Genomic DNA, 25,767 nt, shown 5'->3' with positions numbered 1-25,767 from the left:
CATTTGTTCTTGCTTCCGTCCGTCCATGCGTCCACCTGTGTGACCATTCATGCGTCCATCCACCCGTCCGTGCGTGCGTCTGTTTGTGTGTCCATCCCTGCGTTCACGCATGCATCCGCCCCTGCGTCCGTTCATGCGTTTATCCATGCATCTGTCTATGTGTCCGTTCGTCCGTCTATTCAACACTCAAAGTACCACCATCTTGCACCTTTTCATCATATATTCTTTATATAAAAGCACCGCCATCCAGCTGACATTGCTAGGACTAAACGACAGGTGGCACACGCACCCTTCTTACGGCTTGCGCATCGGGTCCACTTCCCACTTTTAACCACCTCGAGTTCATGCTATATAATAGTTCACTGTATTCATGGCACAGCGGCCCAACGTTCGCTAAACCTTTCTAAATCTAAGGAGGTTACGTTCAGCGAGTATAACGTAGCAACCTTTTCCTGTCAGATAGTGCTCAATGTACATGACAACGGCTGCTAATGGTATCACAGCGTGCGCGTTAACTAAAAGCCGAATGCTCATGTCTCTCATTCCCCGTCAGCAGCCATTGGCTTGTTCAATAAGCACTATTCTTTATTCTTCAACAACGCACAGAAGGAATACCTCAGCGGCACCGCCTTGGAGGTCAAAATGTTATACTTGTTACACACTACAACGGCTAAGAGGGACGAATGGGTGCCGTCACAAACCTAGTTTGTGAAGTAATTTATTATGCAATACTTTTTATAGGCCCTACAAAATCTATGTATATAGCGTCTGCATGATATCCTTTGTTTATACCTTCGGCAAAATCATGCGTGATTACGACTTATTGTGTACTTGTAAAATACCCACGTCTAAAGCCACGCTGGCATCAGTTAAAACTTTATAATTTTCAAGAAATTGGACTATATCTTTATAAATTATCTCCTTGAAGATTTTACATGAAGTACATGTCAATGAAATGGGCCGATAATTTGTGATGTTGTATTTAGCACCAAATTAAAAGACTAGTTTATTTTTGCGGTTTTCCAGTCTTCTGGCAACGAACCGTCACCAAGAGAGTTTTCGAACCATACGAGTAAACACCTCGTGCACCGTTCGGCAAATTTTTCAAGACGGCGTTTGGGATATCGTCGGGGCCACGGGATTTTTTCAATGCCTATGTTAAGCAGAAGGCTTAAAATACCCTGCTCAGTGATTCTCACATCAAGCATAAAGTGGTACAGACATATTGAACATTGGAAGAAAATTAATATCTGTTGTAAATACAGATTCAAAGTGTTTGTTGAAAGCAAGAGACACAGCTGTGTCATCAGTAATGATATTGACACTTAGTGAAAACGAGGTAGTGAACATCCAATCAGCTTGATCGATCTTAAAAACTTTTCTGGTGACGCCTTCATAAAAAAGAGAAGTGATACACCATAGTAATTTGCCTCATCCTCCCGAGTTCGTAATTTCAGTTTTGTTGCTAATGTAGCAACAAAATCACCTAGTGAAGAGCAAAACGGATTTCAGGCCTTTCCATTTTTCAGTCTCCTATGTTTTGAGTTGTAGCTGGATCGTTTTCGGGTCATCCAAGCATTTTTACTGGGTTATTTTTTAGTTATTAGTGCCACATAACGTACTATACATTCCTCAACAACGTTTTTGAAAGCTAGCCATAGATCACCTATATTGCAAGTGTTTTCTGAGAAGAAATAAAGGAGAGGTCAAAAAAGTCGATAATTAACTCATCATCGGCGCGAAAAAAGTTCGAGTACTCGCAATTGACAGTGAGCTCATCATGCGAATCATCAGTTAAAGTTTAAACCACAGCTTTATGATCAGATATTATTGGTAGAACATCACACAACACATTATTTTTAACAGTACACGCTAACGAAGAGAGATCTAGGATTGATATTGCACTTCGAACTCTAGTAGGTTGGGATACAACCTGCTGCAAATTGTAATTAAAAGCTATGTCAAGCATTTTGTGTCATTTAGATAAGACGAATGCGTAGAGAAAGTGTTTCAATCGATAATCAGAAAAGTGAAATCACCAGCAACAATTAACCAGTCTTCTATTTTTTTCATTACAGGACATGTAATCATCAAGATTTTTAAGAACCAATACAGAAAAGTGGCCTATGAATAGCGCCAAAAACGTATCTCATCTCGTTATTATATATTGTGCAAAAAATGCTTTCAGCTCCTGAAATTTCAGGCATTCTTACAAGTTGTAAGAGTGCCCTAAATAATTAGGCGAACCCTCCTCCTCTTCTTTTTCATTCTTTACAAAAGCCCGTGTAGTTTTTATGAACAAACTCGCTGTCGGATATGTCATCGCTTAACCAAGATTCTGTAAGTAAAGCAATATCTGGTTTATGGGTAAGAAACAAGGCTTCAAGCAGGATAAATTTATTTACAATGTCACTGCAATTTACGTTAAGGATATAAATTTTGAGTAATCACTTTTTGTTTCCCTTTGTTACGCTTCGAGATTTTATACCTTTTATTGAAAGTTTCATCCGACCCATATAAAATGTCTTCTACCTACAGCTTATCATATGTCAGCTTGAGTTTTAAGCCATTTTCCTTTTCATGGGGCGCAGTTTGCCACAATTTTTTCCGGGTTTCTTTAACACCAGAAGAAACATCTTCTGTGACTGAAGCAAACGATCTCTTTAGCTGAAAACATGCCTTAAGTATTGATGTTTTTTCGCGATATTTTAACAATTTTATTATCACAGGACTATTTTTAGCAGAACTTTTACCAAGTCTATGACACGGCTCTATGCCTTTGAAGGTAATTTGAAGTTTTTTGAAGAACAAGTTTTCTTGAATATTAGTGGTTAGACTTTCAGTTGTTTCGGAGACGGCTTTTTCAATACCTTATATTATTAGAGATTTCTTCTGCTTCGATTCTCAAGCTCTTCATTTCTTCGCGTCTGTGAGGCACATAGCTTCTTTAAAGTAACACTAAAGCCAATTAATAAGCCGACGTTGATGTTTAAATGGTGGTCCAGAAACCTCGTAGAGTTACTTTTGTGCCAAGTAAGAGCCTATGTTCAAATAAAATCACGTTTTAGTGCTCCGCATTGGCTTAGCGAACTTCAAATAACCCGCCTCAAGAAGCGGATCGACTGGACCGTCTCACGTCAGTGTTGCCGTGCACAATGTAGCCCGGCTTCACTGCACTAGTAGCAGCAGACCGAAAGCAGTGAGAGCCACAGCAGCAACAACGACCATTGATCAATTTCGCGCCATGGGCTTCGAGATTGCAGACGCTTTTGTTTAAACTGCACCCCGCTAGATGGCACTACCTGTCCTGTGTAACCACGCGGAAATTGAATTTTTGAACGACTCGCGCCTTACCTCATAGTGGCGTCCGGTAGAACTTTTTTTCATGAATCAAATTTATACGAACAAGCAAAATTTTATTGCATCTCTTGATGCACGGAAAGTTCTTTATTTAGTGCGGTTAGATCAATTACTAGTGTATAATTGTAGACGGTCCATCAGATGTCATCGGGATACTTTTGAAAATGTCCTTCTCTGTTGCTTGTGTTCTTGTAAATTTACCCTAATTTATCGGCAAGTAGAGCGCCGATGTTGATAATATTGTCGTTTTAGATGGTCTCATACATTGAGCTTTCACTCTGACAGTAAATTGTTATTTTACTTCAGTGTCCCTTTCTGCTTTGCTACTGATAATGTTATTTCATCAACTTCATTTTTTAATGAAAGCGAAAGAAGTAGCTGACGTTCCATAATGCCAATACGGTCGTTTAATTTGGTACTGTAACTTTCAATTTGACCGTGTTTAGCTAAAATATGGTTGATAAATATAGTTATGCTGGATTGTTCTGAAAGCAAATGTATCAATAAATCCTTTTCTGTCTAACGAGGGTCAGATTCAACGTCCCCACATTCGAAAAGGTGATTCTTGAATGTGTAAAAACTGATCACAAGATTTTGAAAAAAATGGTTGGCATGGCAGCAGCAGCAAAAAGCGGTTATCACTTCTGAAGCAACGGGTAGGCTTGTGAAGGTGTAGACAAGAAAAAGTTGTTAGTTCTTAGTCATCTTGTGTGTGTTCTATTTTGGTGACATTTCTGCGAGAGCAGCAAGTTGCATGATTCGTTCTGCTTGAAATTTTTAGTGCGACGTTAAAAATTGTTGCTATCTCAATATTTGCTTTACCTTTGTGATGAAACTGTGTATAGCTGCTCTTAAGGGCCCCTGCAAAGAAAAAACTAGAAACTTAGAAATAACTTGAAATTATACTGATAGCTTCCATGAGCTGAGCACGACAGAAACAGTTATTCTAATGCGTCGAAAATCACCCTTGAATATTAGAACTGGCAATAGCGCCCCGCCGTGGTGGTCTAGTGGCTAAAGAACTCAGCTGCTGACCCACAGGTCGCGGGTTCAAATCCCGGCTGCGGCGGCTGCATTTCCGATGGAGGCGGAAATGTTGTAGGCCCGTGTGCTCAGATTTGGGTGCGCGTTAAGGAACCCCAGGTGATCGAAATTTCCGGAGCCCTCCACTACGGCGCCTCTCACAATTATATGGCAGTTTTCGCACGTTAAACCCCCCAAATCAATCAGAACTGGCAATAGCACTTCGAATGCAGAAAATAAATACCCTTTATACAATCGCTGAATGCCCCCCAATGACAAAGCTACTTTCTGCTTTGTTTTTTTTTTTCTTTTTGCAGTCAATATATTCTTTCTCTGACGCTCCGCTCAACACGCTTTCCTAACGTCCTTTACCATTGCCTCTATGATTCGAAGCAGCCAAACGCTTTCTCAAGCTCAACCAGTACTGTATTTCCTACGAAAACGGCACGCCTTAGACCATGCGATCATTTTCTAATGACGTCACAGAAAGTGACACCATAGTGGCGCAGAAGTCAAATTAGGATGGTGTTACACTTTGGAAATGTAATGTCCTAATGATGACCATTTGCGTCAGTCCTCTTGATGCCGCCGATACGCGGGAATACCTTTCGTGATTCCTGAGACGTCCTGAGCTTTTTTCTTAATCATTAAACAATTACAGGAACATTACATATTCATGCAGCCCATCAGGAACGCAATAAAATTAGGCGACCCTAAAGCTTTGCCCTTAGGAGTTGATTGGGACAGCGACATAGTGGCGTAGCTTAAACGCTTAAAGCATGAAACCTTTTTTATTTATTTTTCTATGCACCCACTGTGTGGCCTCGAGTGAATAGGCGTAGTAGCATGTGTGCCTTTTGTGGTGGGGTACTGGCTTTCAACTACGGAGCCATTATGATAATCACATATCTTGACGGCCGTGGGTGATGGATGCTTCCACTTTGCAATATTACAGAATATTTCATGTTGCATTGTGAAACATGTATTTGGGGCGCCAGTGTTTGTTAAGCATCAAAGCTGCTTTCACTGCATTTCCCAGCAGAGGAAGGTTTGTTCACTGTTTTCACAAGCGGAAACAAGCCCACGTGGTAGAACATCCGCTTGCCACGCAAACGACCCATGTTCGATTCCCTCTTCAACCCGAACAACGCCTGGATCAGTCCCACACTGCACCAGCATTTTTACCATTATTTTATATGCATCGTTGTCGACTTATCGGTCACGAATAAGATGATTATTTTTTTGCTCAAAACTAACGACGCCGACACTGACGCCGACGCCGACGCCGGAATATTGGCGAAATGAGCTCTTTAACGCTATCGCCATATAATAATGTAGTACTCTAAGCTATCGCTTTATTATATATTATGCTATCGCTCTAATATCTATTATTTAATGTGAGCCTGCTTTTAAAGTAGTCAGATGCTAAAATGATACTTGTTTTTCTCTATAAAGTATGCACCAAAGCACTTTTGACACTACATCAAGAAATTTGTGAACATGCGCAAAAAACGACACTTATCAATTGCAGCAACGCATGCAAACGTGCGACTGTCGGTGTCTTTATGCTACACTTTTTTATTGGAGGCTGCTTTATTTCAACGTTACTCTCCTAGATTTTCTCCTCGTTCAAGACACAATTTCATGCCTTCTTTTATACGCACATATGAAGCAGTATATGCCCTGCTTTTTTTAACTAATTCCGAACGTGATACAAAAAGTACCTTCAGTTTTGAAAGTGAAGCCAACAAATGCGAGACTGCAATCACCTTACTTTTTAAAATTATTTTTCTCTTTCCATTTTCAGTTATCTGCTTCTACGCTGCTCTGGCAATACCTCAAAGTGGAGATCGATCGTGAAGTAAAGCATTGCGGCTGTCTTAAGCATCCTTGTTACCAATCTTCGACGTGGGCAGAGAGGTGCGACGTATCTTCAACGTCGGCACAGTTTTGGCAGGTTTCTCAGAGTAGAGGCGTTTTATTTATAGCAAAATTAAAAAAAATACAGATAAATATATGAGCAAGATGCACACAATACTATAGTGTCGTTCAGTTTTTTGGGTTTTTTTCTCTCTAATAAATTCCCCTTCACTCTGTCAGTGACAAGACTCTGCTTCCACATTAATACAGACCCATTTGAATCAAAAATTCTTTCCGCCAATTCTTACGCAGGAAACTTTAGCCCGTTCCCCTTATTTTACAGGTTTTGGTAGGGGACAGCAATGGCATTGCTTTCTTGCCCACTTGCTGTCCATCGATTCAAAATGTCATTTTCGTCGCCGTTTACATAGCGCTATTTGCCAAGCGTCCACTGACGTCCGAGGATCGAAACAGAATTATAAGCATTGTGGAACAATGTCTTGTTTTCTCTGTCTACGGCTTCATTTTCCTCACTTTGATGGCCGTGGACGGAAGATGTCATATGTGAAAACAGCATTAGAGTAATGCATTGTATGTAGCACGCTGAGGTAACGTGCCGTTGTCTGCTTTTAAAAAAGAAATGCATAACTGTCCATCGAAGTGCACCTTGTTACAGACAAGCGCGTACATCAGCATCGAATTGCAAAGAAAATATGAACAAGCAATCTCAAGGCACAATTACAATTCCCCTTTTTTCTACTCGATGTGCCATGAAATTTTGAGAAGACGATGACAGAGCCAATCTTCGGCGACAGGCGCTGGACCTTTGCTATGCGTGAAAGCCTATGCGCTTGACGGTCGAATTTCCAGTTTGCCTCTACAGCGTCCATCACTCAGATGGTCCGTAGTATGGATGCTTCCGTTCTTCTTCAGCGCATGCGTATTTTCTTTTCTTTTTCTACCGATATTGTGAGTGCGGGGCGTTGACTGCGACAAGTATTTCTTTACGCCAGATATACTGTAGCTATTCCCAGAATGGTTCTTTTGAGAGCAGCATGCTATACATCTGTGAATAACTTTGGGACCCCCCACTAAATGAACTCTGCGAACACAAGCTTACTTTCTACGTCGTCTATTGAGAAGGTTTTCAGTGACAGAACGCATGGCAGCCATGTTCAAGCCCCACGCATTGCTTTCTTTACCAAGGTTCCGTGGAATAACGCTTATACTGTAGCACTCATTGATTGAGCAACTTAAGTTACTGTTGTTTATTTACCATGCCTTAACCGAGAACCATTTCATTCATTTACTCCTACATCAACACGTTCTACACAAGTGTTGATTGCTTAGACCGCTAAGCACTTACAGCTTTTCTCAATAATAAATATCACAATTCGTAGAGAATGCAATACCCAAAATGACTCACTGCAATGTCTTGATACTATTATGTGGAGATTAACGTCCCAAAACCATCATATTGCAATCTATTTGCTATTGGTAAACCCTGGAACATCGCTGCATCAGGCAGATTTGTTATTTAGTAGAACGATGCAGAAACCAGTTTTTTGTAGTGTTGCATGGTATATACTTCGAGGGTGGAAGCCCTAGCCTTAATTAGTGTAAACTAGTTTCTCTGTTATGTGTTAGCGATAAGTTCGCTTGTTTCTGTTATTCTGGATCAGTATGCCACCACGTTCATCTTATTTTCTTTTCATTAAAGTATAAACATTAGCTTTAAATCATTTTGCTTTTAAGAGCCAATCTTCCTTCACTTGAATATTATTCTTTGTAGGTAAGCGCGCGAAACGTTCTTCAGTGGGGATAGGGGAAGCAGAAGTTTTATTCAAGCAACAAAGCAATTTCCCGTTGTACGATTCTGAACAAAAAAAAAGAGCTCTGCCATGAATACCAAAATGAGTATGATCTGATGAAACACTTCTGGGAAATGCACGCCGTTGGTGTCTGACTTTCGGGGGTTTATGCAGGAAGTGAATAGACCTTTGAATGCAGCATCAGGCGTCCTTGGTTGCCTACATTATTGAAACGAAGCCTAGGCATATCCGCACAATAGAAGGTGACGCGAAACGTCAGACTGACCAAAGGTGTGTGATGTAATAGGCGCCACCATTCAAGTGATCTGAAAATCACCGGAGGTGAAGGCAGTACGTAACAGGGCTATTGTCACTTTGGCCATAGATATATCGAGACATGCTCTAGCAGTTTTAAATCGGGCTTTTTGAATTCACTGCGTTGGTCATAGTGCTGCTGGGTATCACGCTCTTAAAAAAATGCACTGTATGATCTGGCAATGGGGAGTGCACGTATGTACTATATCCTGTAAATTAAAATTGTCCTCGTGGTGTTTAGATTTCCATTGTTCTAATTCAGTTTTGGCTTCAGACAAGACGCTAAATATTGCCGTCAAATAGGGTTTGTTTTCGCGGTTCACATCAGCCAACATTCCCACGTGCACGTCTGGTCATGTGCACATTCTTCCTTGTGACTTCTAAACTAGTTATGTCACTTCTAAATCAGCGATGTCGCATTTGCCAAGACACAATTAGTTCGGCCTTCGCCGAATGACCTCTAGTCGAGCAGGGCATTGTGTGTACGTCGCTTTGGAACCTCACGTTCACTTGAATCTTCTTTGGACTTGCCAATGTATTCTTCATATAACTGCAAGAAGCATTAACTGTTTTTTTCATCGCTACTCAGGACGATTTCTAATTACTCTGTGCAATGACATTCGCCTACTGTAAGCGTGGGAAAAACTTTTAGTAAGGTGCTGTCTAAACGGGTTGCATGCCGACCATAGCTGCCGGCACGACGGAACGTGACATGCATGTTCTAGGGAAAGAAGTTTTATAGTTAATTCGATATTGCGAGAATAAACGTAGTAGAAAGACCTGTACATGCGTGGGCGTGTGAATGACCGCACATAAGTAACAAGAATGATGGAAAAGAATAGTTTTTGTTGTCGAATTACTGGGTATATCACTGATATCGTATATGAGGTTAAATTAAATTACGAATTCTTATGCTTTTATGAAACGACAAGCTTCTTTTGGGTATATTTCGTTAATTCTTTTCACTGCAGAAGTCATCGATATAGAGTAGCTGAGGTAATATGGCATCCAACCTTTTTACAACAAAACATGTAGAATAGAACAGAAGTTACTGCTACGTGGTGGTTCCACGGATCAGTATGACTAGTCCACGATTTGCACTAAGAATAACACAGAACACGTTACGTAAGAAGTGCGTACGGCATCAATACCAGTACCTGCTCGCTAATCAACAAGATACAATCGACCATTATTTGTTCTCACTAGCATTCCCGTTGGCGTGCACATCGTGCAAACCAGCGAAAATTGTTTTCGATTTATGCATCGATCGTTTGTTTATATAAGCATCACCCATACCACACTTTGCGTTGGCTCGCACGTGTACCCTGACAAACTAAGACACCTCAGTCTTGCGCGCTGTGGAACATTATCTTCCCCTAAACGCCTCAGTGGTTATTCACGTGGTTTGCCATTACGGACAAATGTCCTAAAAAGAATCATGGAGCCTGTACCTATACTTATTACTGTACTTGACCAACCTGGTGGCAGCATCACCAGGGCCTCAGAAACCAAAGTGAATACCCGGAAATCTTGGGACGGATTCACAAAACTCACTTACGGAAACAATTTTGCGCGAGAGAAATTTGGTTGCGTAAGTCGATTCACGAAACAAAAAAACGTCGTTAGAGGCCATCGTTGTCATATCAGCCGCTTCAAATAAAGCGCGCTGTGACTGCCCGGGAACATGTCAGCGATGGTAATGCAATAGCTATATTTGCTTACGTCACCGAAAAGTGCTCGTAGGTGGATTCACGAAGCGAAATTGTGCGTAAAAACAGCATGGCTGAGAGAAAATCCTAAGAGTGGTCCAGACCACTCTTAGGAACAATGTGGCTACTTAGAACCTGCTGCCGCGGCGGTATACTTTGGTGCCGTGGCTGGTTTTGAGTTAAATCACGCTCATTAAGGGCTGCCTGATGACTGCTGGTGCGTTTTTATTTCTTTCGGCGCTTTGAGCTTCGCGTGTTGTTTCCGTTGTACGCAGTAGATGGTGTTGACAACCACCATCGTCCAATAAGTTCGAAGTCGCAGTAATTGAAGAATTCTATTGGGCGTCAATGGCATAAAACTACGCATGTAAAGATTTGTGGTTGGATAAAAACCAATGTGATACGTGAATGGTTGGTGCATTCTACGCGGCATAGAATAGGATCAACCTTATTTGTTATGTTGTTGTGTTGCGCCCCATCTCATCCAATTAAAAGTGCGACTCAAGATCCTTGCCTCATTGGTGGAAATTACCACCAAAGAGGTTAATGGGAGCACATTCTTTGCACGCTATTGGAAATAAACATGAGAGGAAGTTTTCAGTGAGTGGTTCATAAAATTTGTGCTCTAGTGTACTTTCATTGGCTCTAACTGTCCAATGGTTGCGATCTCTGAAATACAGCTGTCGATACACTTTGGGACGATCTGGAACAAAGCGTACTTTGTAAACCAAAGCGTATTAGGGGTGCGCGTGATTACGCATGGAACTACAAACAAATCATGCATCTTCACCTTCACTGTTCAGACACCGATATGGACGGTGATAATATGGCAAGCAATCGGAATGAAATGACCCTAGTAACATTGTATGACACCGAAAATATGCAAACACTCCCGATTCTGGAGCAACCCTTGGCTGAATTCATCCCTGCGTCAATTACCAGCCATTTAACTTGGCACACGAACATCATTCAAAGGTAGAGCGAGCCACTGACATGTAATTTGTGCGACGCAGCGACCACTTGACCTGACAATATTAGCGTTGCAAAGGCGAATCCCCTGTCGCATGCTCTGATCGAAGCAGACGACAAACGCAAGCAGACGACGGCTTGGCCGACAGGCACAGCTTGTGATTGGTAGTGAAGCGATACCCTCTACATCAGCTCACTCCGTGACGTTGCCAAAACACTTCTTTCATCTGGCACGCCTGTCCTGTTCGTCATATCACCTCCCTCGCACATAAGAGAAAATTTTGTCACACTGTGAAAATAGTGCGAGTACTTTCTAAGAGCTCTCTTATGTGCTGCGCAGTTGTCGCAAACAACATGGCCTCGTAAACAGCATATCGGTCGGTGCGACTTTCAGCAAACGCTTCTCGCACGAGTTACTTCAGCGTTTGACCGGATGTGTTGTGATTACAGCAGCTCTTTCGGTGCGTGTAAGCAGTGCGGAAAGCTGTGGCAGTGCAATGGTGTACGGTGAAGCGCAGCGAAGCCTGTGCGTCGGTGTGGTTATCAAGCGGGGATCGGCGTCGATGTATCGATGGCAACTAGCACCCGAGAAGTCTGCATTCTGTGTTTGTGTGCCGGTAACAGTTCGTTCACTTGACTTTCCAGTCTCTCAGTTGGGTGCTGTGCGACATTTCGGATTGACAGTGTTTTGACACGTTACTTGAGTGACCCCAAGTACGTACGGAAACGTATGAACTACGCGCTCGGTACTTGCCTCGCCACTAATCAGCCCGTACGCTTCTATTTACTTCAGAGCAATGTACTGTTCGGGAGTGAAACGATGTTCGTTGTGAACAGTGGTGCTGTGTTAACGTTCCAAGACTTGTGAACAAGCTGTGCTCACGTGACCGAAAACTGAAAGACAGCGTGGATAACTGTTTTGCCCTGCGAAGATGTGGTGGGGCAGCTTGGCGCTTTTGTTTGTTAAGTTGTCAATTCTCCTTTTTGTGATAACCATACTTCTAGCGCTGTGATGTGATCAACCAAAACATCGAGATGCTACATTCTGTTGTGGATCGTGTTACTTTGGAAGGGCGCCTAGACTGTTCTTCGGTAACAACTTGAGAGTTCTATGTGGCAGCGAGAGCCCGTGAACGTCAAGCTACCCTCCGGCCCCCAGAAAAACCAAAAATTTCACCGGTGCCTTGCTTTGGATCAAGTTGTAGGCCAATATCGCCTAACTACAGGTTTCCGAGTACGTCTGGCCATCGTTTTGCATGGCACTAGAGCCTTGACAACAGCCGGTCATGGCCAGTTCTTACACTTTATCAATGGACGTGCACGCCTGGCCAGCCCTTCATTGCTGTCATTGGCAGCTTCCAGTCTGCAGATGCCCTTTGCCCGTTGGCCGTACTTGGTTCCTCATGACACTGACGGCTACTAAATGCTGCCATCGGTAAGTTCACCTTGCAGAACTTAATTTCACCAATACTATGATTCATGCAATTCTATAACGTGTGCAAGTTTTTAAGCCCATCAGATGTATTGTTTCTCTATAAAAAGTTGAAGCATGAAAAATTTACTGCTACTGTTATATACATACATATATTATGGAACAAATACATAAAAAGTTTTTTTGTGATTTGATACAAGTGAGCTCTTGTTTGATTATGAGGTTGGGCCTGTCGATTGACCACGTTTGATAGTTGGAAAGTTAATGTGAATTTATTTTTCAGGAGCCAGGTTGCACTTAAATATTTTATGTTATTTGGGAAAATTAGTTCTATAGACTATTACCACTGTGGTAGTACTATATTTCAGTAGGACATATATATTGCGGTACGTAAATTTTACATGAGGCTTCAGTTTAATTCAAAGTGATTATAACAGATTTTGGTCACTTTAACGAAGTGATAGCTTCCTCAAATAAGTATTAGAAGTGAGTGCTTTAAATGATTGTTTTTAAATATTTCGTTTTTGGCTCTTCACAGATCGCAGAGATTGGTTTGTTAAGGTCCTGTGATATATCCGTTGCACATTCTGGCACATCAATCCTCATCATTACTTGGAGCACCTGTAAAAAAAATAGGAAGGACACGTTCTCAGTAACTATGGAAGCCTATGTCACGGCTGGGACTGTTATCATTCAGCGCATGTGGCGTGGAAGCATGCATAGCAGCCTCATCTGGAAGGACTGCGATCTGCTTGGGAGCTTCGAGGGCACAAAAATGCCTAACTGCTGGCTGCAAGGTTAGTTTTTCTTTACTATATATGATTACGTGAACACCACTTACTCTGCACAAATTGAAAACCCAAGCATGGTCGCTTTCAGTGGATACCTGTAATATTCTTACACATAATTCTTATTCAACATTTATAGAACTAAATTGCAAGATAATTGAGAATGTTGAAAGCTGAAAGCCTGCAGCTTATGAATGAAACTCCAATAATCTGAGACTCAAAAGCTTGTGCTTTGAAACGAGCACAAATACTTTGATTCCTATTGAGCTCTCGAGCTTGTGACTCCCTCTGTGGAACAAGTGCTCTGGAAGGAAATAGCAAGTGGGTGAAAATTGCCTGGCTGTTCCCAACTTTCAAGGAGAAAGACCTATTGAAGAAGCCCCAGATGACATAGTGCCAGTAACTGCATCTTTTACCTAATGTAGCTTTTTCTTTCTCAGTGCTGTTGTTTGTGTTTCAGCCGAACATGTTCACCACGAATGCATGGTGATATATATTTTTCTACAAATTGTACCTGACCTAAGTATGCATTGTTGATCTCTAAAGGTGGCGTTCAGAGTGTTTCAAAGCCATAGCTTCTCATTTCTCTGTCTGTAGCAAGCCTATTTAAGCAGCAGAGCAATGCAGCTAGCACACATGCAATCCAAATCATGGAGCGCTCCTTTGGTGTTCTGTGCAGGACGAAGCATATCCATCCGGCAAGACACTGGTATCAACAATAATGGTGAGTGCTGATGGCACCTGTAGGAGCCCGTTGTGTTTGTTGCGTATGATTATTTCCCCTGATGAAGTGCATTTTTGAAAGGTTTTCTTCATTTAGAATATTGGATGTCAGCAACAAGCACACTCATAATCCACAAGTTCTTTGTGTCTTCTAGACTGCCCATTTGCTCCTATACGCAGTACGGTGAGCTGGATATGTTAGACAGCCTTAAAGTTATGAACATTGGCTATTGTGTTGTAATGCAGTCTAACTTGTGTTTCTTATTAAACTTATTCGTGGTCTGCTTCTCGCACCTAGTGTAAAGTCAAAATAGAAGCAACTTTATTGGCTTTTTGTGTCTGGCAGAAGTTTCATGCCTTCATCTATAACATTGTAGTTTTGCTCTTGTATCATAATAAATATATTTTCAGTCTTCACTGTTTGTGTGTGTGTGTTGAGGCTTGTCATTGGCTTCTGAAAATACAATGTCTGTAAATATGAGCATATAATTGACAACTATACACTCTTGCATGTAGCATGGTTGTAACAATGATCTCTATTTTTTTAGGTTCAGCAGTAACAAGGAGTTCGGTGCCCCACGGTCATGCACAGTGTATCAAGAACAGAGCACAGAAGACCAACAAGTATAAAGGGACTGCCAGTGACTGTTCTCCTGCTCAAAGTTTACAACAGCATAAAGAGCACATTGTGATGTCAAGAGCAGTTTGAATTGTATACGTAGTAACATTCTGTGCAGCTCCTGCTTAACTTCTTAGCAGTGCATTATTCAGCAGTTCATTTGCTTGCATTTAAAATTATTTAAATTTGACGTGGAAGATACCAAACTATGACACTAATTTAAAGGCTGCTGTAGTGTTAGTGGGCAAATATTTTTGAGCTGAAGTTTTTAACATGTGTGTTAAGTGCCTGCGTGCCTCTACATTTACATGCCCCGCGGCGGTAGTCTAGTGGCTAAGGTACTCGGCTGCTGACCCGCAGGCCGCGGGTTCGATTCCCGGCTGCGGCAGCTGCATTTCCGATGGAGGCGGAAATTTTGGAGGCCTGTGTACTCAGATTTGGGTGCACATTAAAGAACCCCAGGTGGTCGAAATTTCCGGAGCCCTCCACTACGACGTCTCTCATAATCAAATGGTGGTTTTGGGACGTTAAACCACACAAATCAATTAATCATCAATCTACATTTACATGCCAGAAATCGCAGCATCCATGGTCGCCAATGGTAACTGTGTTTGCATTCTTTGTAGTACAAGAAGTAAAGCCATGGATGCAGTAATCATGTACTTAGTCGATGTAATCCTTCAGTGTACACTCATTTGTATAGCACCAATGATGCCATGAGTGTATAAGCTCTGGGAAGTGAATCAATGTGGATTATTTTATTTGGAAGGAAGAGGATCATCACTACTCTTAGTATATCTTAACAGTAGATTTTAGTGCTTGGGTATTATCCCACTGCCTGTCCGTCCTTCAACAGTCTACGTATCTACTGTGTATGTGTAACTTTTTAAATGTATGCTTTGCTCGGATTAGTTTGTTCATAATGTAATGCAAGTTACTTATCATCTATGCAGCTCTACTCAGAATAGAAATAAAAGTATTTATTTTTATATGTAGCTATAGCATGCATTCACTTGTGTTTTTCTAGGTGCCTGTAATTGTTTAGCCCTACAAAAGTGCTGGTATACTCTAATATTGAATCTGGCAACGTAAAATAGTTTGTTAGTGGAAGTAATAATGTGTTTACAACCAATATTACTATCCTCAGATGAACTGTGAAAACTCTGTGGAAATTTATTTACATTTTTTTAACTTTGTGAAGGCAAATGTTATGTTCTCTTATTGTGGTCCTTGTTTCATGCAAATAACACATAATTACTTTGCAGTGGCATAGTATTAGTTGTTATTTTACACATATGTGCTGAGCAACATCGCAGTTGAGGTCAGCAGCAAGACATACACGCAGTGCACTGGAGCATCACCTGACATGGTGTACAGTCTTTGCCCACCAGTAAACTCAATATTTTTCAAGCAGACTAATAGACAGCTGTATGGGAACTGTGTTGATGTGCAAACTTTGACGTCTTCTTGAGTAGTGTTTTTCATCATTTTTGTCCAAGTGAAGTAGCTACCCAAGGCCACAACTGGTGGGAATGTGGTGGGTTTCTCTCTCCAAAAGCACTCTTACCAGCTACCTCAATATTTGCATGGGGTGAATTCACGAACTGGAAAAATAATTGGTCTTTGTTTTCTTGGCCGAAAGAGTCACTTCCACCGTTGAGCCACCACGACACGCCAGAATAGAAACTTTTAGCTAAATAAAGTTGATTCTACTTTTGAGAAGTGCTTTGGGGAAACGAAATGGCACCTATTGCTGTCAATATAAACACTGTTTGCACCAAGGAGCTTAGTAGCTTATATTTGTATTATTCATGTATTGTCTAGAATTTACTCGCGCTGTGCCAACTTTCAGCCCAAGTGTCCTAACATGCTTTGTTAGTGGGTTGTGAATGAGCCAAGCTATGTAAATAAACAGAGTGACATTGCAGACATATACAAAATATTGATGCAAAGCCCTTTTCTTTAGCATGACATTGTCAAGGGCTTTATTTTTGTGTTTTTTTTAAAAACTGCTTGTCACTGGGCAGCAGCGGAAAACTATGCATCAAGCTTTTGCGAGATGGTTCGAAAACACCGTGTTCAGGTATAACAGTGCCGGTGGATTTCTCTCGTAAGTTACTTTCTGTAGTATATTCAAGATGAGTGTATTAGAATTGTTGTTTTATAGCCATTCGTTTTATTATTTACTCCTGAGTGTATGTATGTATGTATGTATGGGTGTACATATGTATATGTGTGCGTGCGTATATGTATGTTTGTATGTATGTAGGTATGTATGTGTGTATGTATGTATCTTTTAAATGGGAATTCGTTTATCATTGGTGAGTAAGTTTGGTAATGATTTGGCTGAATTTGTTTCCAGTTATTTCTCTTTTGAGCCATTATACATTTCAATTTGTTTTGTACTGCATCAAAATAAATGTAACCTTACACAGAATATGTGTGTCCGAAGAAGTTGTTTCCTTTACCAACCTACAGTCAGGGGCAAGAAATTGGGTAAAATGGAACGAACCTGCGAAGATTAGTTTAGAGCATAGCTACTCTACATGGCATATCTCATACACATTGCGTTGGTTGAATATGTCGATTTCAACCTTTCAATTTTAACCAGAATAAGCAAGCTATCACCCGTGGTTGTATATGTGTGTGATATTTATGCATACTGTGATACCGGTTCGCAAATACAAATAAGGTCACAAACCTAGTCAAGCTGAATACACGAATTTTGTCCATGCACTTTTCATCTGCACTGGAACTGTTGTTAATAAAAAAAACTTCAGTTTAGAAATTTATTCTAGTAACCAAAATCAGGGTATCTCTTTATCACACAAATCAAATTGCCATTGTTCTGTTCCATTCTGGACAATAGGGGACCCTCTAAGCAGAACTCGATTAACTGCTATAGTTCATTTTAACCATTGACAGCGAGATTACACTGAAGCGTGCAGCATGATAAATAGCGGGAGAGAAGACACAAACTAATCACTCTGTTTCCGTCAGCTCTAACTGTCCGTGCTCTTTGGTCTTGCTGCATGTGATGATGCCCACCAAATTAGCACGAAAGCGTGTCCCTACAAAGGCAGTCAACTTGGCTACAAGCAGTTAGCTCACTGAATGCGTACATTTTATTCAAAACACCGTGAAGACTGATTGCTGGTCGAATATCCAAACACGTGAAAATTAATATACCAGGTGTGATATTGGTATTTCAGCACTGGACACTTTTGCGATAAGAGAGGATGGAGAAGAAAATTATGAACCCTTAATTCTTTAATTTTTGAAGGAGCACAGTACAGCGCTTTTGGGTCAAAAAAGGAGTGAAAGAAGCAAGTGCGAAAGCCTACTTCTCAAAAAATTAGTACCCGCCACCACGCATATTGTCAGGCCGGGCAACCTCTTGAAAACAAAAGTGCTCAGTGATTCTGCGAATCGAACCAAGTACCTCCTAGATTGTAGTTGAGCGCTGTAACCGCTCGTCCACTGCAGCAGTGCTTGCATTCGCCCTATTGCGGATATATCGTCATTCCTTCGAATGAAGCCAAATGCAAAAACGTCCGGTGAAACTTTGTCAAAAATAAAAAAATAGAATGCGTTTGCCTTAGGTTACTAGAAGGTTACTAGAAGATAGAAACCGCCACGTGTGACTGTATAACTGTGTGCTATTTATTCTTGTACATTACTGTCATGACGTTGGGATAGCCGGCTCTAACGTAGGCTACCTTCTCATAGTTTGCCAAGTATAAATAAGAAAATAAAAATATATATCGGCCTGTGAAAATGCTAATCAACTATTATGAGTTCACTGTCATTAGTGTCACTTTCACTAGATGAATGCTCAGTTTGCTTCCAATATAGTTATTTAGGAAAGTTTTGGCTCATTAACTCAACTCTTCTAATTAGCATTGATTCTCACATCTAAGGACAGTCACACTTCATCTCGCTTTCTGAGTGGCTGTCACTCCCATATAACGCGTACTCCACTTTTTTATGCTCTCCTAGCATCTGACGCTGCTTTGCGGAGACTTTCCCTGACGTCTGCTCGGCCAAAGAATTGTCTTTATTATCTATCAATTTCAAGCTTTCGCGAAGCCGATACGAGAGTATCTCTCTCTCTCTCTTTTCATCCTTTTCGCACGTGGGATAACGTCTCTCGACCTCAGGACTCGTATACACGTCCCTTGCTTTGTTTGCGCAGTCAAACAACACTGGACAAAATATTTTCACCGTGTTTTGTGAAAAGCATTAGCACTGAGACACCTCCCGACGAGTATCCCTCATTTTACGTAGACCTATACCTAAGCGTAACCATATGCACGTTCTCGCATTCCGGCTTTATAAAAATGCTGCGGTGCATGGAACCAGCGAAATCGCGCTCACAATTTCATTTGATTACTGCTGGTATCTATTTCCGCACAATTCGTCTGCAGGCGCCAAAGTCGCTCATGTGTCTTGTAACAAGAATAATGTAACAAAGGCTACCTTTGACTATAGGTACTAAACACCCTTACGTTCACCACTATAACGTGCTAGATTGCACTGAATTAGTTAAGTAGCAGCGCAGCTTCAATGAAATGTAAGGTAACTGGTCGCGTTAAGTAGGGGAAGACATTTGAGGCACATTTTCTAACATTGCATGCATCGATTTATGTGTGGTTTCATTTATGTGGTGTACCTGGAGTGTTGTTTACTTGTACTTGGCGAGATAGTGCATGGATTGCTCGGTGGCTTAAAGCCATCGAGCAAATATTTTTTAGCTACAGTCGTTGATTAAAGACGAGTGCTTGGCTTTGCACAGCCCACCAAAACGTCTATTACAACGTACGCGGCATCCCGTAAGCGCTGTAGCAGACGCTCGCGGAACTGAAACAGATGCAGCAAATCATTGGCTATCATTGTATACTCTCGAAGCTAGACGCTTTGCGTGCTACCTTGATATTATCGGCACACGCTTCTTTCTTTCCTTGTCGTGTCATCGGCTATCGTGTGTCCTCCTTGCCCTCTTAAGTGCCGATTAAGTTAAATTGATACCCACGCTATAGTAATCCCTCGAGATAAGAGAATTTTTGGCTAAGAAAATGCGTAGCCAAAGAGAAAGCTTTGTGAATTCAGCCCCTTGTTTCTATCATTTCACGGGCCCATCTCCCTATTGCATTTGCGCTTGCTGCCGCAGAGCACAACTACAGCAGGTGACCAAGCTTTCCTTCTATGTATAATACGTGGAAAATGACACCGATTTTCACCGCAGTGAACATCGAGCAGCCATGCCAAGTCAGTGTCTTTTAGCCCCTCACCTTTTATTTGAAATCCTCCCTATTAAATCTAAGGTACCATTTTATTGTTTTCAGCGACCAATCACGAATTATGTTGGCAGGGCTGTGTTGCAACAATGAGAGGTTCAATAAATTTCAAACTTTAGTGGCTACTAGTAGCTACCACGCCCCAATATCCGCAATGAAGCAATCGATCAAATGGTGGACCACACGTACTCGAAAACATGGTCTGGCTAAGCACCCATCCACCCTTTGCCTATACTGCAAGAGAATTAACAAGAACGATCTGGCCCTGTAGGTCGTTTACTTGGTGAAAGCACTCTCTTTGTTCAGTTCGGGGAAGCAAATACCTATTGCCTCTGAAATACTACAAGGGGTAAGAAGCAGAAAAATTCTCACATGCTGCCTTCTTGTGCAGACACACGCGTACTGCAGCTCTCTATAAATGTGAACGACGCAGCGCACATAGACAAACAAACAAAAATAACGAAGGGACAATTTGATGTCAGATTTCGACTAACTTCATTTGAAAAACAGGTTATTTTAGGGGCTAAGCTCCATAAGCAGTGCGTCGTGCATCCGCAATGCATGTAGTAGTAGTAGTCGTAGTAGTAGTAGTAGTAGTAGTAGTAGTAGTAGTAGTATAGAAGTAAGTAGCCACCTCTCCTTTATTCCTTGAAATGTCCGCTGGATGTCGGTACTTCTGTATGAAGAATATATCATGAAAAGATGCGAGAAGGCGCTACTTGCAGCGTTCACTTGACGAACAGACGCACGGACGAACAGACAGACAAGCAGACGAACGGATGAATGGATGCGCGGCTGGACAGACACACTAATGCAGGGACGGATGGAGAGCATACGCACAGACAGACGGACAGACAGACGGACAGACGGAAGGACAGACGGATGGACGCATGCACGGATGCACGCCCGGACGCACGCATGGACACTTGCACGGACGGTCGCACGTACGTACGGAAGCGCGGACGGACTGATGAACGCTTCGCCGCATCCTCATCATTCATTCCGTGAATATTATGTGGTTTTAAATGCAAAGCATTCATTTTTTAGCAAACTTCCGCGACTTTGAGCGTATCTGTCTGTCTATATATTTATCTAGCCGCCTACCACTATTAACTCTCCTAGCCGTTTCGATAAAGGTATCACTACCAAACTTGGTATGGCATAACAAGACTGTATGTAGGACATATTTAACTAGTCATGGCATGAAATTCTCGACATGTATGTCATGAATGTCATGATTTACATTTAATGGTGCTGCACCTCTGGCGATGGTTTCGTTCACATGGCATGTTGACAACTGGTATGGTAGGACATGATCGCATGGCCAAGACAAGCGACAGACCCTAACAAAATAATCATGACATGTGTGTCATGTAACAACATGGCTACATGCCATGCTGATAGTGAGTTCGCGGCCGTTTCGCTAGCGTCACATATACCAAATTTGTTATTATGGTACGTAGATGATTGACGAAGGTATGATAGTGCTGCAAACATGATAAACACAGGATGCGTGTCATGTAACAACATGACTACATGCCACGCTCATGATGTGCTCGCAGCCGTTTCACTAGCGTCACATTCACCAAACTCGGTATTACGCGACGCGAACGGATGACATAGGTAAATGACACATCCAAACATGATAATCATGACATGCGTGTCATGTAATAACATGACTACACGCCAAACTCATGATGTGCTCACAGCCGTTTTACTAGCTTCACATATGCCAAATTTGTTGCTACATGACGTCAACGGACAACAAAGGTATGTGACTGGTCCAAACATGATAATCGTGACATGCGTGTCATGTGAGAACATGACTACATGCCACATTCAAGGCGCCAATACATTTCGACTTGCTTGACGTGGTGCGCGTGCCCTCCAGCGTTCATTTTGTCTCATTACGCCAGCTTTGCCACGCCGGGCGCCCGTCCTGCCATCTACTGGAAGGCGCGTGCCGCCCTGCGTTGCTTTCACGCGTGCGTGTTTCAGCGCATCGGGCATCCCTCCGTCGCGAAAGAGGGAGACGCAGTGTGGTCTGGGTAACGCAACGGAGCGAATTTCGCGCCGGTTGCCGTCGGGCCACGCTGACGGACGCTGGTCCATCCGGTCGCGCCTGGCGTCAGACTATAGAGTGCTCGCGTTTCGCTAACTCAGCGTCGCTGTGTCCAGCGTGCGCGCGCGTCAACGTTACACTGGAGTATATTTGGCCCTCATGATGCGCTCGCGGCCATTTTGCTAGCTCTACATATACCAAATTTGGTGTTACGTGCCGTCAATGGATGGCAAAATATGTGACTGGTGCAAACAGGATAATTCAGACATGCGTGTCATGTAAGAACATGACGACATACGACGGTAATAGCGTGCTCACGGCCGTTTCGCCTGCTCTACATATACCAAATTTCCCATCACGTGAGGTGAACAGATGACGATGGTAAATGACACATCCAAACATAATCATGACACGGAAGTGACATACGGCATCATTCACCTCCACCACCTAATGTTGTGCTGCTTTCGAATCAACATATCAACCTTATTTGTGCTTCGCATATCATCGATTCCCACTGTACGTAAGATCTGCCTTTTGTTTCACGATATCGCACCTTATCGCTGATCTTCAGTTTCTATCGACACCGCGTTATTCTTTAAGGATACTTGCGCCCTGCACTGCATCATTGAGAACACCTGCAAGCTGAGGGTCTTAGAAGCTATATGCTCCAGGTCATTTTCTCTAAAGTACAGCCTTCTCTATCTATCTGCTAAAGTTCCTTTTCGCCTATGTAGCCAAGCTCACTGCTCAAGAAAAGCCCCATGATTCCAGCACAGGTACACAGTATTTGTTGTCGTAGTCTTCTCCTTGTAGTCGTTCGTACGCGCAGTAACCGAGAATGCTAATTAGGCTTTTGCATTTCCGCTCCAAAATAGTCCATTTGGTATTGTAGTCGAGAGGACTTTTAGTTTAAGCACGTAATGTGATAATGGAGCTTATCCAAGCAACTCGCGCCACGGTCACTACTTCGAAGAAATAGCAGTGTTCATGATTTTCGTTCCTACGGCTGTGTCGACAGTCCCTAGGTTGACGATTCCTTGTAGCGGGCTATCGCAGGGACTGCTTACAGCTCGCCCACAGCAGAGTGCGTGTTAGCCTGGAGAGATCTCTAGTTCATGCAGTCGTGGCGTAGTGATGTCATGGTAAGGACTCGTCTACTTCGCCGCCGCTTGCCTCCTTTTAAAGGCTAAAGTCTTTCTTGGGGAGATTCGACGCAAAAACTTTGGTCTGTCAGTCTGTCTGTTTGTCTGTCTGTCTGCATATTTATCTGTTTGTCCACTTTCAAAAGCATCGGGTACTTGAAATGGCTGACCCCATCCGCAGAGCCCACCACTGTTCCTCGTGATACAGCGGTCATATTTGTGCGATAGTCAATTAAAAAAATTGCCCGCAGCTTCCTTCGGGGGAACACTGAGGAGGATCGGGAGCATATAATTTGTTAACGGGGTGTTAAAGTGCGACTTACTTGGGTCGCTGGCTAAATTGGTTAACATGGTTGTAGGAGGGGTGTTAAATGAGTGAACACGTACGACACGTATCGAAAGGGCGGTGTTTATTTATTGCGACGAACTTTGAGCACGACGTAGTCGGCATAGTCGGTGCCCTTTCCAAACGTATCGCAAAGAACCGACAACGCTTTGGAGTTGTCCTGAATGTTGCCGATCCGAGTTAGGTTGTTATCGTACCAAAGACGATGACACACCTTGCAGGTGTGGCCGAAGGTTCGGTCGAGGAAGTCGCGCTTGAAGCGAGCGTTGGGCGTGGCATACTGCTTGGCGCGCCACGCCGCTACCTCGGCGCGCTTGCGCTCGCGGGCAGCATCGGGATCGGCCTCTCGTCACCGACGCTTGCAATCGGGTTCCCGTTTTCGAAAGTCCGGGTCCTCTTGTCGACGCTTACGTTTCAAAGCGGCCGAATCCGGTGCTGCTGCTCAACGCTGACGTCTCTCAGCGGCTTCACGTTCTCTAAGTTGAGCATCTTCCGCTCGACGCCGACGTTTACATTCGGCGTCGCGAGCTCTTCTCCGCGCTGCCTTGTCTTCGGACGACGACTTGGTTGCGGTTCCGCCAACACTTTGGCCGGCGCTGGTCGAAGGGACGTCGATCATTGCGACCTCGGACGTCGACGCGCCGTACAAACCAACCGACGAGCGGCAACTGAGCGAGCGAGCGCCGACCTTGAGTATATATACAGCGCGACGGCGCATGCACTGTCAGCTGTCGAATGTTCGAGAAGGGGGAGAAGCGCAACGGCGCATGCGCGCTACATTATACAGCTAGCGAATGTTCGTGAAGAGGAGAAGCGCACGCGGTGTGTAGAGGAGGAAGGGTGCACAGACGGTGGAGGAGTGAAGCGCGCGCGGTGTGTAGAGGAGGAAGGGATGCACAGATGGTGGAAGAAGGAGGAGGAAGCTTGCGGACGGCGCCGCACTAAAAGCCTCGAGTATTAGATGCTCCGCATCTAAAAGGAATTATTGCGCATGTCTGGGGCACCATAACAACAAGAATATAATCTGCATGTGCGTCTTTTACCAGAAAAGGCACACATAAGTGGTCTTAAGGACCATGGCGCTTTTCACGCTGCACTGAACATGCAACGCTCCCACGCAAAGGCGAGTTTCCAAAGCTTTGCTAAGACGGGGCAATGGCGGCACCTGCCCACCGCCTTGCGATCTGGACTTTATTACCTCTGAGACGGGTGCGCACACCCGTCTCAATGCCACGTGCTTTGTTTTTAAAGAAAACTGCCAAATGGCCCTCACGTCTCACATCTTGACTTGCTGCGCTCGTTCGCCTCCACTGCATGTTTGAGACATTCATGCAGCGTCTCCAGAATACTATTCAACAATTTTCTTGCGCAGAACATGAAAAAACGTTTATTTGCTCCCTCCACACGCATGACTATCACCTTTCGACGACCTTTGCAGATTAACATGCAGATACGGGGCCAATTTTTTTCTTCGCCCGTCATGTACCCACACTTCAGCGATACGTTGGGCCTTACTCCTCATATGCGTGGTGCAAATATCTGTGCATACAACATGAAAAGTTTCCAGGGAAAGTATTACAGGATGTACAATGTGTTTATAATTTAGCCTAGGATATCCAGACTACCATTTTAAATGCTAATTTTCTGTGAAAATTTTGATATTCATTTAGACATATCTACACTTGCAGTGGCGCACACACGACATGGGTAAATGATCTAAATCTGAAAACCTCATCAAGGCAAAGCATTAAACACGGAGCTTCCGTCTTCCACAGGTTGACGGCGGCTTCACTCATGCATCTGGTTAAACATTGATGATATACCCTTCAAAAAGTTCACGTGCCACAATGCCTTGCTGTTACCTAGTTAGTATGCGAATATCTGTAAGGTCTGACAGACACTTGCAGAATGCTCAGTGCATGGGTCAATAAGAACAAATTGTGTAATAAATGCGAAGCGTTTCTCGGTGAACTTCGGCGACTGTGAGCGTTTCTATCTATCTATCTATCTATCTATCTATCTATCTATCTATCTATCTATCTATCTATCTATCTTTCTATCTATCTATCTATCTAGCCACCTACGACTTCTAGCTTTCCTGGACGTTTTGATAACGGTGTTGATACCAAACTTGGTATGTCATAACATGACTGTATGACGAGCATAACTGACAATTCATAAATATAAAATCACGACATGTATGTCATGATTTCCATGATTGACATTTGATTGTCTTATTGCTCTTGCGGTGGTTTCGTTCACATGACAAGTTGCAAGATGGGCATAGTATGACATGACTGCATAAAGAACA

This window comes from Rhipicephalus microplus, chromosome 7 (assembly GCF_043290135.1).
Source record: "Rhipicephalus microplus isolate Deutch F79 chromosome 7, USDA_Rmic, whole genome shotgun sequence".
Taxonomy (NCBI): domain Eukaryota; kingdom Metazoa; phylum Arthropoda; class Arachnida; order Ixodida; family Ixodidae; genus Rhipicephalus; species Rhipicephalus microplus.
The sequence above is the reverse complement of the archived record's forward strand: the minus strand, read 5'-3'. Positions refer to the sequence as shown.